Source organism: Puma concolor, chromosome C1 (assembly GCF_028749965.1).
Source record: "Puma concolor isolate L17-30 chromosome C1, mPumCon1.1.hap2, whole genome shotgun sequence".
Lineage (NCBI taxonomy): Eukaryota > Metazoa > Chordata > Mammalia > Carnivora > Felidae > Puma > Puma concolor.
Genome location: NC_141674.1, coordinates 182,605,465 through 182,619,482, shown reverse-complemented (window position 1 = coordinate 182,619,482; position 14,018 = coordinate 182,605,465). Strand labels below are relative to the sequence as shown.

The following is a 14,018-nucleotide window of genomic DNA, read 5'->3' as shown; positions in this document are numbered from 1 at the left end:
GGTGACAAGATTATATATTACATTAACATAGAAAACCGTTCCTATTTGATTTAGACATTTAATAACAAAAACATCAAAAAATGAAATGTTAAGATAAAATGAAATGAATACCAAATAAAATAATTTTAAAATAAAGATAATACCACATGCACTTAATATTTAACAGTTACTGTTTATAAAATGCAATTTTGGAATACACAAAACATTACTCCATCTGATCTTCATTTCATAACAAATATTCTAGCTGTAGAGAAGTTTTTGATTTTTCTTTTTTGACACTAACTGAATTGTCCACAGGGCTTGTGAAAGTCTCTACAGGTTATGTATTAGTTCATGTTGCTTTTTATCAGTTCATTTTGTTTTTTTTTTTAAGATGAAGGTGTTTTGTTTTTTTGTTTTGTTTTGTTTTGTTTTGTTTCATTTTTGTTCTCCTGTGGTTTGGTTTTGCCATTAATGCATTGCTTTCACTAATTTCGATTTTATATTAGTTTCTAGTTTCATATGCATATTCCACATCAGCACTTATATCTTCTTTTTGCATTTTATGTGTTGAAGTATTTACAAGGAATTATTGCCTATAGTGATTATGCAAACACAAGAAAACTCCACCAATTTCTAAAAGCTGCAGAATCTGCTTCCAGGTTCCTAAGCTAGACATCAACATGATACTCTAAAAGTGCTTATCAATATATATTAATATTACCCAGTAGGTATTTTCCATGGTTTTGATAGACAGAAGTAAATTTTACTCTTAAATCTCAGAACTTGATCATTTGACTCTGAAGGAATTGTAATTTAATAATTTGTGTCAGTCCACTCCTTTTGGTATTGATTTCATATTCCAGGATGACATAAATTATTGCAATCCACTTGTGACCCAGATACATTATAAAAAGTAGCAATTGCTGTGGAATGAGAAGTTTTCATAAGGGAGGAGGTATCATTTGTCTTTTTAGAAAAAACAACAGCAAAAATGACAGACCTGCATCAGGAAAGCCCCACATTTGCAGGAGAGGGTCAAGTCTCTCCCTGCTCCTTCATTTTACTATTTTGCTTTATTTCTTGGTGAAGCTATCTACTTCTATTTAGCGACAATTCTAGCCATGAACTATCAGTTTCCAGACAGTTTCATACTGAGTATGAAAGGTGAATGATGAGCAGATAGATTAATACAAGAAAAGTCTGGTTACCTTCACACTGGTTTTAAAACTGGAATAGTAGGGGCGCCTGGGTGGCGCAGTCGGTTAAGCGTCCGACTTCAACCAGGTCACGATCTCGCGGTCCGTGAGTTCGAGCCCCGCGTCAGGCTCTGGGCTGATGGCTCAGAGCCTGGAGCCTGTTTCTGATTCTGTGTCTCCCTCTCTCTCTGCCCCTCCCCCGTTCATGCTCTGTCTCTCTCTGTCCCAAAAATAAATAAACATTGAAAAAAAAAATTAAAAAAAAAATAAATAATAAAAAAAAACTGGAATAGTTAATTTTATGAAGAAATTTATTTTAAAATGTGATGTTCTTGTAGTTGACACAAAGATATGGCACATTATAAATCATGATGAACCACTAATGAATGAATCAATTGGACAACTCAACCAAAAACAAAAGTAGACCAAAACACCAAATCTTAAAATAGGTATTATTTGCTTTTTTATTGAACTAAATGTATTTTATTATTATCAAATAATTTATAAACATTTTCTAATGAATTTAATTCCTAAGATACTTGGTTTCTCTGTGGCTTTGAGTTGACACTTTTAGACAAAGGGACTATGAGATATCAGTGACTTAATTAAGTTCACAAAGGAGCCAGATTAGACAAAACAAAAAACTCACATAGTTTTTTAGGATTTTGATATGTAAAACCAGTTGTAAAACCAGCAATTACCATGGTAAAAATGGAGTTCACGTCTGAGTATCACAATTAAAAATATAGTAGCAGATGGCCTTAGTTTTTAACTTGCTGATTTATGGCTATTAGTATGAACTCATCATATACCAGGCAAACAGTTTATAGAAATTATTATTTCTGTAAATGTAATTCATAAGCACTGACAAGTCAAATAGATTTTGTAACCTCATGTTACATGGTACACTGTTCATAAGTGTGAAGTCTATACCACTGCTTTTTGAGTTTCAGAATTTATAGGATGACTCTAGAAGGTTAGAACAAGGATGTGCTTTACAGATCTGTATCTATAGCAAGAGTTTTGCACCCTTTCTAAAGAGGCACATAACTCCCATATCTCAGAGCAATAGTAAAACTCCCATATCATACATAAATAAATTCAATTAATATTTCTCTATTTTTGTTGGTATGTTTAATCTTTACACATGTAAAAATAATTCATTCTATGAAACAGAGTCTCTGGAGCTAATAGATTATAGTTTATCTTGATTGATGGAAATTACAACTATATAAATATAAATAGGGATTTATGATGTGTAAGAAACCATTATCCATCTTTGACAGGAAGCATCAAGAAAATGAAGACTTGCACATCAGCATCATGGTAGCATAGATAACTTTTTTGTTTGGTCTCCCCTTTTAACAACTAAAATTTGACATCCATCCATGACCGAAAGTGCTTCAGTGGGAGTTGTGGGATCCAGCACCATATGCCAAGGCCCTCAGGTTGAGTCTCACCCACCTGTGCATCGCGTAATAGGCAGACAGACCTCAATAAGAGCTGTGGAACTGACAGGAGCCTTGGAACCAGTTTCAGCTCTTCTTGGCCATGGTTAGGGACTACCTAGAGAGCGCTAATTTTGGCAGTCTCCCATGGATGAGAAAGCCTTTGTAGAAGTCCAGGTTTCCTGAAGAGAGGTTCCAGCACTCTGTAGAAAAAAGAAAAACAAAGGCGTTTGGACACACTGGAGAGGTTATTAGGAACTTTGCCTTCCAAATCATAAAAGAAGAGGTAAAATTGTTATTATTTGAAGAGGATATGATTTTGTATAAAGAAAAACCCATAGATTCAACCAAAAAACTGTTGGAACCAATCAACAAATCCTGAAGTTGTAGGATATAAAATCAACTTACAAAAATTAGTTGTGCTTCTATATGCTAAAAACAGAATATCTAATAAATAAAGCAATCTCATTCATAGTGGCATCAAAACCAAGAAAATACTTAGGAATAAATTTAACCAAGGAAAGGAAAAATCTGTCTAACTGAATGAACAAGAATTTGATTCAAAAAATTGAAGAAAAGAGAAACAAATGGAAAGATATCCCATATTAATGGATTGGAAGAATTAATATTGTTTAAATGTCCATACTACCCAAACTCATCTACAGATTCCATGCAGTCTATATTTTTCATAAAAATAGAATAAGCAGTTCTAAAATTTACAGGGAGCCAAAAAGGACCCCGAATAGCCTAAATAATCCTGTAACGAAGAACAAAGGTAGAAGCATCACACATTCTGATTTCAAATTATACTACAAATCTCTAGTAATCCAAACAGGATGGTAAGGACATAAAAATAAACAGATAGGCCAATATTACAGAATGGAGTACCCATAAGTAAACTCCTATGTGTATGGTCAGCTAATGTTTGATAAGAGAGCCAAGAATATTGAATGGGGAAAGAATAGTATCTTTAATAAATGGTATTAGAAACACTGGTTAACCACATGCAGAAAAGTGAAATGAGACATCTGCCTTACACCACTCACAAAAGTAAGCCTGACGTGGATTAAGGACATAAAGAGAAAACCTGAAACCATAAAACCCCTAGGAGAAATATAGGGAAAAAAATTTTTGACGTTTGTCTTGACAACAGTTTTTGGCTAGGACACCAAAGCAAAAGCACCAAAAGCAAAAAATAAGTAATTAGGACTATATAAAACTAAAAAGCTTATACACAGTGAAAGAAACAACTAACCAAATGATAATGCAACCTACAGAATAGGAAAAATATTTGCAAACCATTATCTGATAAGGAGTTAGTATAAAAATATATAAATAATTAGGGTGCCTGGGTGGCTCAGTTGGTTAAGCTTTGGCTCAGGTCATGACCTCACAGTTCATGATTTCGAGTCCCATATTGGTCTCTCTGCTGACAGCTCCAAGCCTGGAGCCTGCTTCGGATTCTGTGTCTCCCTCTCTCTCTGCCCTTTCCCCCACTTGCACTCTCTTTCTCTCAAAGATAAATAAACGTTAATATATATATATATATATATATATATATATATATATATATATGCATATATATATATGCATATATAACTCATACAACTCAATAACAAATTAAACAATCTGATTAAAAAATGGTCAGAGGAGTTGAATAGACATTTTTTTCCAAAAAGACCTCCAAATGGCTAACAGGTACGTGAAAAGATGCTCAACATCACTGATAATCGGAGAAATGTGAATCAAAACCATAATGAAATAGCACCTCACCCTTATTAGAATGTTTGTCACTGGGGCGCCTGGGTGGCTCAGTTGGTTTAGCGTCTAGCTCTTGGTTTCAGCTCAGGTCATAATCTCATGGTTTCATGAGTTCCAGCCTCTCATTGGTCTCTGTGCAGCTGGCAGCAGGGAGCCTGCTTGGGGGTATCTCTCTCTCTCCCCCTCCCTCTCTCCCTCTCACTGTCTGCCCTTCCCCCACTCACACTGTCTCTGTCTCTGTCAAAAAAAATAATGTTTATCATCAAGAAGACAAGAGATAACAAGTGTTGGCGAGGATGCCAAGAAAAGGGAACCCTTGTCCACTGTTAGTGGAATGTAAATTGTTGCAGCCACTATGGAAGTTCTTTAAAGAAATAAAAAAATAAAAAAATAAAAATAGAACCAGCATATAATCAAGCAGTCCTACTTCTGGGTATACCCAAGGGAAATTACAACAGGATATCAAAGACAATATGCTCTCTCATGTTTATTGCAACATTATTCAAAGTAGCCAAGATGGGAAAATAACTTGTGTTCTGTCAGTAGATGAATGGATAAACCATTAAACACACACACACACACACACACACACACACACACAATGGAGTATTATTCAGCCACAAGAAAAAAGGAAAGCCTTCCAGTTGTGATAACATGGATGAACCATGAGAGCAGTAGGCTAAGTGAGGTAAGTCAGACAAAGAAAGACACATACTACATCGTACCACTTATATATGGAATCTTAAAAAGTCAAACTCATAGAAACAGAAGGTAGCATGGTGGTTGGCAGGGGTTAAGGAAGTGGGAGATGTTAGTCAATGTATATAAACTTGAAGTTAGAATATGAATAAATTCTGGAGATCTAATGCACAACATTGTGATTATAGTCAACAATTTGTATTTTGTACTTCAAAATTACTAAGAGACTAGATCTTAAATGTTCTCATCATACAAATAAAAAAAATCAATAATAATGAAGGAAAAAGAAAGAAAATAAGTAATCAAAACATTCCATATCATCAGATACTGAAATTAGAGATAATAGCTGGTGTTTTAACTGGATATTTATGAAATTAAAGATTTAAAAAATCTATAAGCTTGAAATACATCTCCTAAAACATGATAGGGCAGGGAGACACAAGTAGAGAATTTGTTCTAATCTCTAGTGTATACTTTACACTATGAAAAATCAGGAGTTTGAAAATGATGAGTTTCCATGGGTATTTGTTTTTAGAAGATTTTTCTTTGACAATTTACATCTTTAGTAAGGATGGATCTTTTTAAAATCATTCATGATGCTTTAATTTCTTGGATCCTTGGCTATCAATAAAGTAGGTTTATTTGGTGTACTCTCCTTCCAACCCAAGAATAAGCCTAACTCCATTTAGAAAAGTTTTATTTTTTAATTTTTTTAAAAAAAATTAAATTTTATTTTTTTTTCTATTTAGAAAAGTTTTAATGTGTGTTGAAATATACAACTAGGACCATCTCCAATGGCCAACCATGCCATCTTCTTGTTACCTGAGTTATGTGCAGCTTCTTTGGCTTAGGAAACTCTGATACGTTGTTTTAAATAAATTTATTTATATCTAATATTGTGTAGAATGACTTTATGTACATTATTTCTCTGTCTTTATGTTCTTATCTATATAAATGCAACATATATATGTCCTGTACCTCCAAAAGAAAAAAATCATGAGTATTTTACTATCACCACTTTCTCCTCCATTATATCAACCATGATTCTTATCAATAACTCAGTGTACTTTAAAAAAAATAAAGAATGAAAAAAGTTTATGTTTACCTTAATTTAGGCAGAAAATCAATTTAATCAGGACATTCTGTTCCCCAGGCATTCTGGCTAAAAAGATTGTGTTATCTCAAAAGTCAAGGAATTTGAGAGTGCTGTATCTGATTATGATTTTTCACCCTAAACTTAGTCTCACTTCTGTGACTTGTCTATGAGGAGTTCTCAAACTCTCCTAAGGGTTAAGCCCATGTCAGTACATGGAGGCATGACGAAGTTCAGGTAGAAAAAGTGATAACCAAATGTGATACATTCTAATTAGATTTTGCTGTCCTCCAGGCTAGGACCTCTGGTAATGATATACCCACAAGAGGTAGAAAGTTAAACAGTAAAGGCCAATGAAGAAACCTTAATAAAAATTAATAAACACTTTCAAAGTAAGTACAAATTAAGGCTGTTGGGCTCTATTTAATTTTATAGGTGCAACATTTTCTTAAACTCTTGCTGCCTTACAATCTGAGAAAATCATATGATCAGATAAAAGGACTGTTAATCAATTTAAGATTATAAAATTCCTAGAGTTTTGTTTTTTAAAAAACATATTCTTCTCCCATGTTTATTACAGTATCTCCAGGTTGTACCTAATTAGATCTTCATTTCTTGTTATTACCCTTAAAAATGAGCCAATTAGTCTAGAGTAGGTTAATTTAGAGAATTTTTAATAACCTTTCAGAAGCTTTATGCTGATTTGCTTGTCATTCTGCCAAAGTATGAGTCAACTGGAGCATCGGTAATGACCACACCCACTCTTCAGAGCAGCAATTTAAGAATGGATAATGGATATTCTGTAGGCTCCTTAAAACAAGGCAGACAGCACAGTTGAGGAGACATGTGCTTGAAAATCCCCCAGTGCCATATTTGGCACATAATACTTAGATTGCCAGCTCTTAAGGTGGACTTAATTTTTAAGTTATTATTTGTTTTGCCTTTTTTTTTTATGTTCTACTTTTGTCTAGCTCTATTCACATGTCTTTGGCTCACAATAGTTTTAATATTGGCCTACCATGTAGCTAACATTTCTAGAATGTTAAAGTATAATGTATTTTTATATAATTACTAAGATTTTTTAAACTTGACATTTTAAAATGTTTTATAACACATGAATGCATCTTTTTATCAACATTTATAAGCTGGGACTCAATTGTATTAGCTATTTGAGAATCTTTTAGTTTTATAAATTCTTCTAGAATATTCTAAGAATATCTACAATATTTTATTATCTGTGCATTTGTAAGGTACCATCTCAGATCAAACCTTGAACATTGACATCTGCTTAAAGAATACCGAATGACTGTTCTAACTCTATGACAGTTAATTTTATGTGCCATGCTGGTCCAAGGAATGCTCAGATAGCTGGTAAAACATTATACCTGGATGTGTATGTGAGGATATTTTTGGTAGAGATTAGTGTTTGACTCAGCAGAATGAGTGAAAAAGATTGCCCTCACCAATGCAGGGGTCCTCATACAGTCCACTGAAGGACTGAATGGAAGGAAAAAGGGTGAGGAAGGGTGAATTTGCTCTCTGCTTGAGCTGAGACATCCATATTCTCTGGTACTTAGACATTCAGCTACTTGGTTCTTGGATCTTCAAACTCAGACTGGGACTTATACCCTGGTTCTCAGGCCTTCAGATTTTGACTAGAATGGGCTTTCCTGGGCCTCCAGCTTGCAGAAATCAGATGGTAGAACTTCTCAGCCTCCATGATTGTAGAGCCCATACTTCATAATCAATCTTTTTCTATGTATTTATATCTCTATCTGTATTTTTCTATTGTCTTCTATTAGTTTTGTCTCTGTATATCTATCTATCATCTATCTATCTATCTATCTATCTATCTATCTATCTATCTATCGTCATCTCCTATTGGTTCTGTTTCCCTAGAGAGCCTTGACTAATACAAGTACTTTGAATTTTTTTTAGTTTATAATAAATATGTCATGCTCCTTTATTTTGTTAAGAACAAATATCATAGTTTTCTCTTAGATTTAGCTTGTGTAACAAAAAGTACATCCTCATAACTTATTGAAAATATTATTTTATATTTTATAATTATTGGAAGTTTCTTGATATAGGAGAAATGTCCTCTCTAAATAATTGTTTCAGTCAACTTTTAAGTGTTATCAAAATCTAAGTAAGCTTTTATAGTTAAGTAATTTATACAATAGTTTTTTTCAAAATAAAATACATATAATATCTTGTCCCTCATCACTTTCCTTTTGATTATAGAAGTACAAAAACTAGGACAAAGTACTTTCTTTGATGTTTTTTGGTAGAAATGCATTTTTATATGGAAGGTAACTTGTGAAAGATACAAATCTTTGTGAAAGATACAAACAGAACCAGAAACTTCTTAATATAATTGTACTTGGTTCCAAAATTTCTCATATGTTATTCAAGACACATGCATATCTGTGTATTATCCTAGACATGCTTGGTTTATAAGTTTTACAGTATTTATTTATAGAGTTTTTAAAAAATGTTTATTTTTAAGAGAAAGTATGAAAGAGCAAGTGAGGAGAGAGGGGGGAGAGAGAGAGAGAGAGAGAGAGAGAGAGAGAGAGAGAGAGAATGAGAATCCCAAGCTTCTATCAGCACAGAGCCTGACATGGGGCTCAAATCTATGAATTGTGAGATCATGACCTAAGCTGAAACCAAGAGTCAGATGCTTAACCAACTGAGCCACCCAGGTGTCCCTATACTATTTATTTGTTAAACAAATGTTTATTTTAAGCCTATTATACAAGTTTGTCCCGTATCTGATTTGGAAAAAAAAAAGGTATAGAAATGGGTGGAATCTGAGTCCCTGAACTTCACCTTTCCTTATAAGTTTTCCTATCTATAGCCAATCCTTTGACATTATTAAAGGAGATAATCAGGTACAAAAGAAGCATACAGTGCACATCAATTATTATGTAAGAAATTTGCCCCCAAACTCTTACATAGAACTTCTGCTTCTCATCAGCTTGTCTAGACTAATATATGTACCTAGACCAATAACTAGCATATGTATCTTCTAGGGAAGCCTAGACCCTTATTTTTTTCTTGTATTGTTTAAGGATTAATTATAATTCTGATAAGGACTTCTATTTACCTATGACATTAAGCCTAATAACATACATGCTGTCTCTGCTTTGGTAGGATCAAATGATAGAAGACTTGTGGGATCACAAATAAAAATGTATCACTGAACGACCTAACAAAGGTAGGATCCCTTAAAAGAAATTAAGCAGAATTTCAAGGAATGGTTCTCCTCATTGTGTTTTTCTAGCTGGGTTCCATAGTATATGTGTTTCATTTATTCCATCATCTAATTACAGTAAGACTGATCTTTATGTTTTCTGATTTTATCACTCCTACATTATGAGGACATTAACCAAGTTCATCCTTAGTGGATACTAAGTGAAGGCACAAAGTCATTTATTAACAAGCATGAAATCAGTATCCTCTATTTCCTTGATTTTATGCTTACATAAAAATATATTCTTTTAGGTTTTTATTAGTGTAGAATATATGCATTCAATTAATAAGGATCCAAGTATCTACTCTTCCTGAAAAAGTCATACTTGTTACATTTAAAGAGCAATGTAATGTAAAGTTATTGTATAAATGCTATGTCTCTTCTGTTTCTTGGTTATATTTGCTTTACTTTTAAATCTGAAACATTTCTGGACTCTTTGATGAAAGGTTTACATTCTAAACTGAATTTAATTCTGGAACCACTACAGAGCACTTTGTGATGGAACATTGCCAATTAAATATCCACAAATGTTTTTTTTTAAAAAGTGTAAGTCTCTGTTCCATAATTCTGGTATGTAGTCTTTAGGTGGCACTGTGGTTCCAGTAGTAAATGATTTAATATTAGAGTCTTTTGTTAGGTTTATGAATAAAGAACTCTGCCACTATTTTTGCATTTATTTTTCATACTTATGCCTTGTATTACAGGAATTATAACTTTTTCTCACATATTATTTCACATTATTGTAAACCTAAGAATTAAGCAAAACACTCCTTTTATTCCCCTTTGACAGATGGCAAAAATAAGTCTCAGAGAAGTTAAATGGTTTTCACAGGCCTCCTCATGCCCTACAGAATATTTTGAAAAAGATGTTTTAGCTTTCTTCCTGGGCTGTGTCTGCTTTAGGGTCATGCGCTTTCCCAAGTCCCCCAGCTCCAGAATGATTGACACTGACTTTGGTGATGTTACTCACTTGGATGATGTTTCTGTTGAACAGAGAGCAGTGATGGTTTCAGTATGCCACGGTTCTCTTAATCTCTTCATCTCTTTGTTCATCTTTACATATCTATTCTAAAGAGGACAATAGGCTTTAATAAGTGTTTGGGTAATTAATGAACATAGGGCATAACATTTAGAACTATATGCTAAATGAAACTGTTCACGCAGTACAAAGGAAACATACCTAACAAGATAACTATTTTCCTTAGTGTTCCTCTAAAGGGACTCCTATTTATATGTCCAGTTCCTAAATTTAATACTGTGTTAAAGTTTTTGCCTATCTGTTGAAAATATCTTCTTTCTCCAAACTCGAGTGTATAATCTAGATCCAACTTTTGGGGAAAACTAACTAAACTATGTAGTTGGTATCCCTGCTTCTCTAGAAAGGCTTTCCATAATTTGACATCTCCAACCAATAAAATATGTGTTGGGCTTCAGTTAGAAATTCTATAGGTAGTCCTCAGAGCAGCCCATTAATGGGCTAGGCATTCTCATGTTCATTCTCAAGTTCAATCTCAAGTTCATGCTCAAGTTACCCCATAACTTCCCATACTCCTTTTCTTCAGTGGAATTAGTACTTCATTATTAGGTGGAGCACCATCTCACTTTCAAATGATGCTCCTTTGGCCCGCATAGAATAAGATTTGGGTCAATGCTGATCCACGTGGTCTTACTCACTACTTCTCTGACTATACCAAGGTATGACTACGGTTTCCTATTTCTATTTGTAAGTAGTCAATTAAATTATTAACAAAAAACTCTCCTCTTCCCCAGGCTGGAGAGAGAGGAGAGAAAGTAAGTGCATTGCTCTAATTATAGCTGGAACGGCTTGTTTGATTGCAAATATGAATTATGGAAAAAGAATCCAATGTCAGTTTCTTTAATGGTGCTTTCTAGCACCTCTTGATTCTGATACCAAACTTACTGTTTCTCTGAGTTTATGCTATGTAACTTAAAAGCACTTTCCAAAATGTTGACTGCTTACTGTGAAATGCCAAAGGGAGGGCAGAGCCCTTAATCATGGAGAATTCAGGACAGAGGGAAAGGTAGAGCCAGATGATTGGAAATAATGTGGCTGACTGATACCAAATTGCACATGAATTTTACAATACCCAATCGGGTTTCAAAAGTTATATTTGAGTGATTTCTAATTTCTTAGTGCCTTGCTTATAATTTTCTTAATGCTTTAATGTCACGTCATATTTGGGTCACAATTATATTGTATTAGAAATTTTCTAATAACAAGGGTTATGTTTTTTATTTTAGTGTTTTCTATCATAAAGCCTTTTGTGGTCTCACACTGACAGTATCTTACCAGTCTAGGACTAAAGGGAAAAATAAACTTATTTCCACAGTATTTCTCAGATGACTATAGCCCAAACAAAGCTTGCATTAACAATCTTAAAACAATAACTTTATATTTCAATATTCACTCATCCTCAAAGTTCCTATGAGTACATATGTATATATGTTGCAAGTGAACAGTTAATAGATGTGGATTTATTGGATCCCTGTAACAACCTAAAAGAAAGAAATATAAGCAAAGAAATAAGAATCCACATACATTGTTTTACGGAAGAGGGTGATGATATCTATTTTATAGATGAGGAACCTACCTTTCAATAAGAAGGCAAATCATTTCCATAAATTTCACTACATTTCCTACATTTCTAAAAATAAAACAAAAGTCTGAATATAAGAAATTAAAGTAAAAATATTTTCATTTGTAAGTAGAGAAGAGACAAGATGAATATTTTGTCCTTTAGAGTGTATAAACATTTGTGGACATTAGAATTATCCAGACACATAGGAGACCTGAATATATTGATATAATTAAAATATATTGCTTTTTTATGTTGCCATAGAATGTATATTGTTTTGACAAGATGAGACACATATTTACAACACTGCATATAATCCAAGATTTCAGAGTTTTAAGTTTCACTGTGATCAAAATTGATACTTCTTAAAAACTGTGAACTTGTATTCAGAATTTGGGGGACAAAGAACTAAAAGGCAAGTGAAAATTTCCTTGAGGCAATTACATTAAAGCCAAATAACCTAGAGAAAAATGAAGGAATGTATGTATACATATATGCTAGTTAATTTTCACACATATAAATACATTATACATATGATTGTTTTAAAACTATTGGTGATTTTTCTGGGGTATTTCATCTTCATTAATGTTCATTTTAAACTAATGATATGAAGGTCCATTTATACTCCTAGGGTCAATGAAAACATGATTTACGTTCTTAGCTAAATTTCAATCAAGGCTGTGATACTTTCCAGCTAAGTATTTTTCAACAGTTTCTTGATCTCTGAAAACTTTGATTTAATTACTCACATGGCTTATGGAGTTGATGGGAGGGTGCAGAGACATATAACACATGTAGAATATCTAACCAGGTGCCATTTTAATGGCAGAGTAACACTGTAATAAATGTTAGATATTATTGTGAGCTACTATTATGACACCTTATATCATAGGTCTCAAATCAGTTTTTGACATATTATAAACAAATGATAGTTACATAGATGGTATTTGATTAATTTGATTAATGATTAAAAATATGCTTTAAGAAGTACACTTAGAAGTTTCTTTGTGCTTTAATTTGTAGACATTCCATACTCTGTATTTCATTTTATCACACACATTTTATTACAGATAATGTGCTTTTGTCAAATATTCCAAATTTCCTTTGGGATGGACAAAAAGTACTGATTAATATATTTTTAAAGTGTGAAGAGGTGGTTTTCATTGACTGTATTGTGAAAATTAAATATGAATAATTAGTTTAAGAAGAGTCACATTTAACAATATTCAGTTGAAATCATCAATAGTAACTTTGTCTACTTCCTCCTTGAGTTTAGCATTGCTAGCTTTATGATAGCAATTATTTTGAGTAATTCTTTGGTAAACTCCTTACTTCCAGGACCGTAAATGCTTATTCTTTCCTCTGTTCCAATTTAACAAGGCAATTTAGGGATTTTTACAAAATTTAATATTTTGACTTCATGCAAATTCAACAATATGTTTATGCTTACATATTAATTAAATGTTCTTGTTAAATTTTCTTGCTCTTCCAATTTTACCAATGAGTACACAAAAAAATCTCAAATAAAGAATTTAACTAAATGTATGACATATTTTTTGCATGATAAAAATAAGTAGTTATTTTGATGTATCTCTGGACTAATACCAGGGTTTAGTAACTTAAGAAGTAGAATGTTTGCCCTCATGTTGATAACTTATGACAGGCATCAACATGGCCCCTGAGTTTCAGCATATAGCCCTCAAGAACTAAGATCACATTATCAAACTAAATAGCATTGGAGCCTCTGGTGTTGTTAGCCCTCTTTCAATATAATCTCTAAAGCCCTATCTCCACTCCCTCTTGGGCAGCCTCACTCCACGCATTACAAGTAATCATGCCCTTTCCATCTTTGTATTCAAAGACATAGTATAGTGACTGCTACAAATTGAGTGTTGAAGAATCATTTGGTGAATATGTTAATAAATGAATTAGTGAAAAATGATACAGTGAAGGCATAAACTAGGAAAATATAATAAGCATATTTTA

The 14,018-nt window shown here is 33.1% G+C and overlaps 1 long non-coding RNA gene across 2 annotated transcripts in view; it reads left to right on the top strand.

Moving 5' to 3' along the window:
* Positions 1-10,547, top strand: part of LOC147578604 (uncharacterized) — a 473,745-nt gene extending 463,198 nt beyond the window's left edge. For both annotated transcript variants that reach the window (XR_015254319.1, XR_015254321.1), the window contains exon 6: positions 9,336-10,547. This is a non-coding gene — a long non-coding RNA (uncharacterized LOC147578604). The remainder of the gene's footprint in view (positions 1-9,335) is intronic.
* The last annotated feature ends 3,471 nt before the right edge of the window (positions 10,548-14,018 follow it).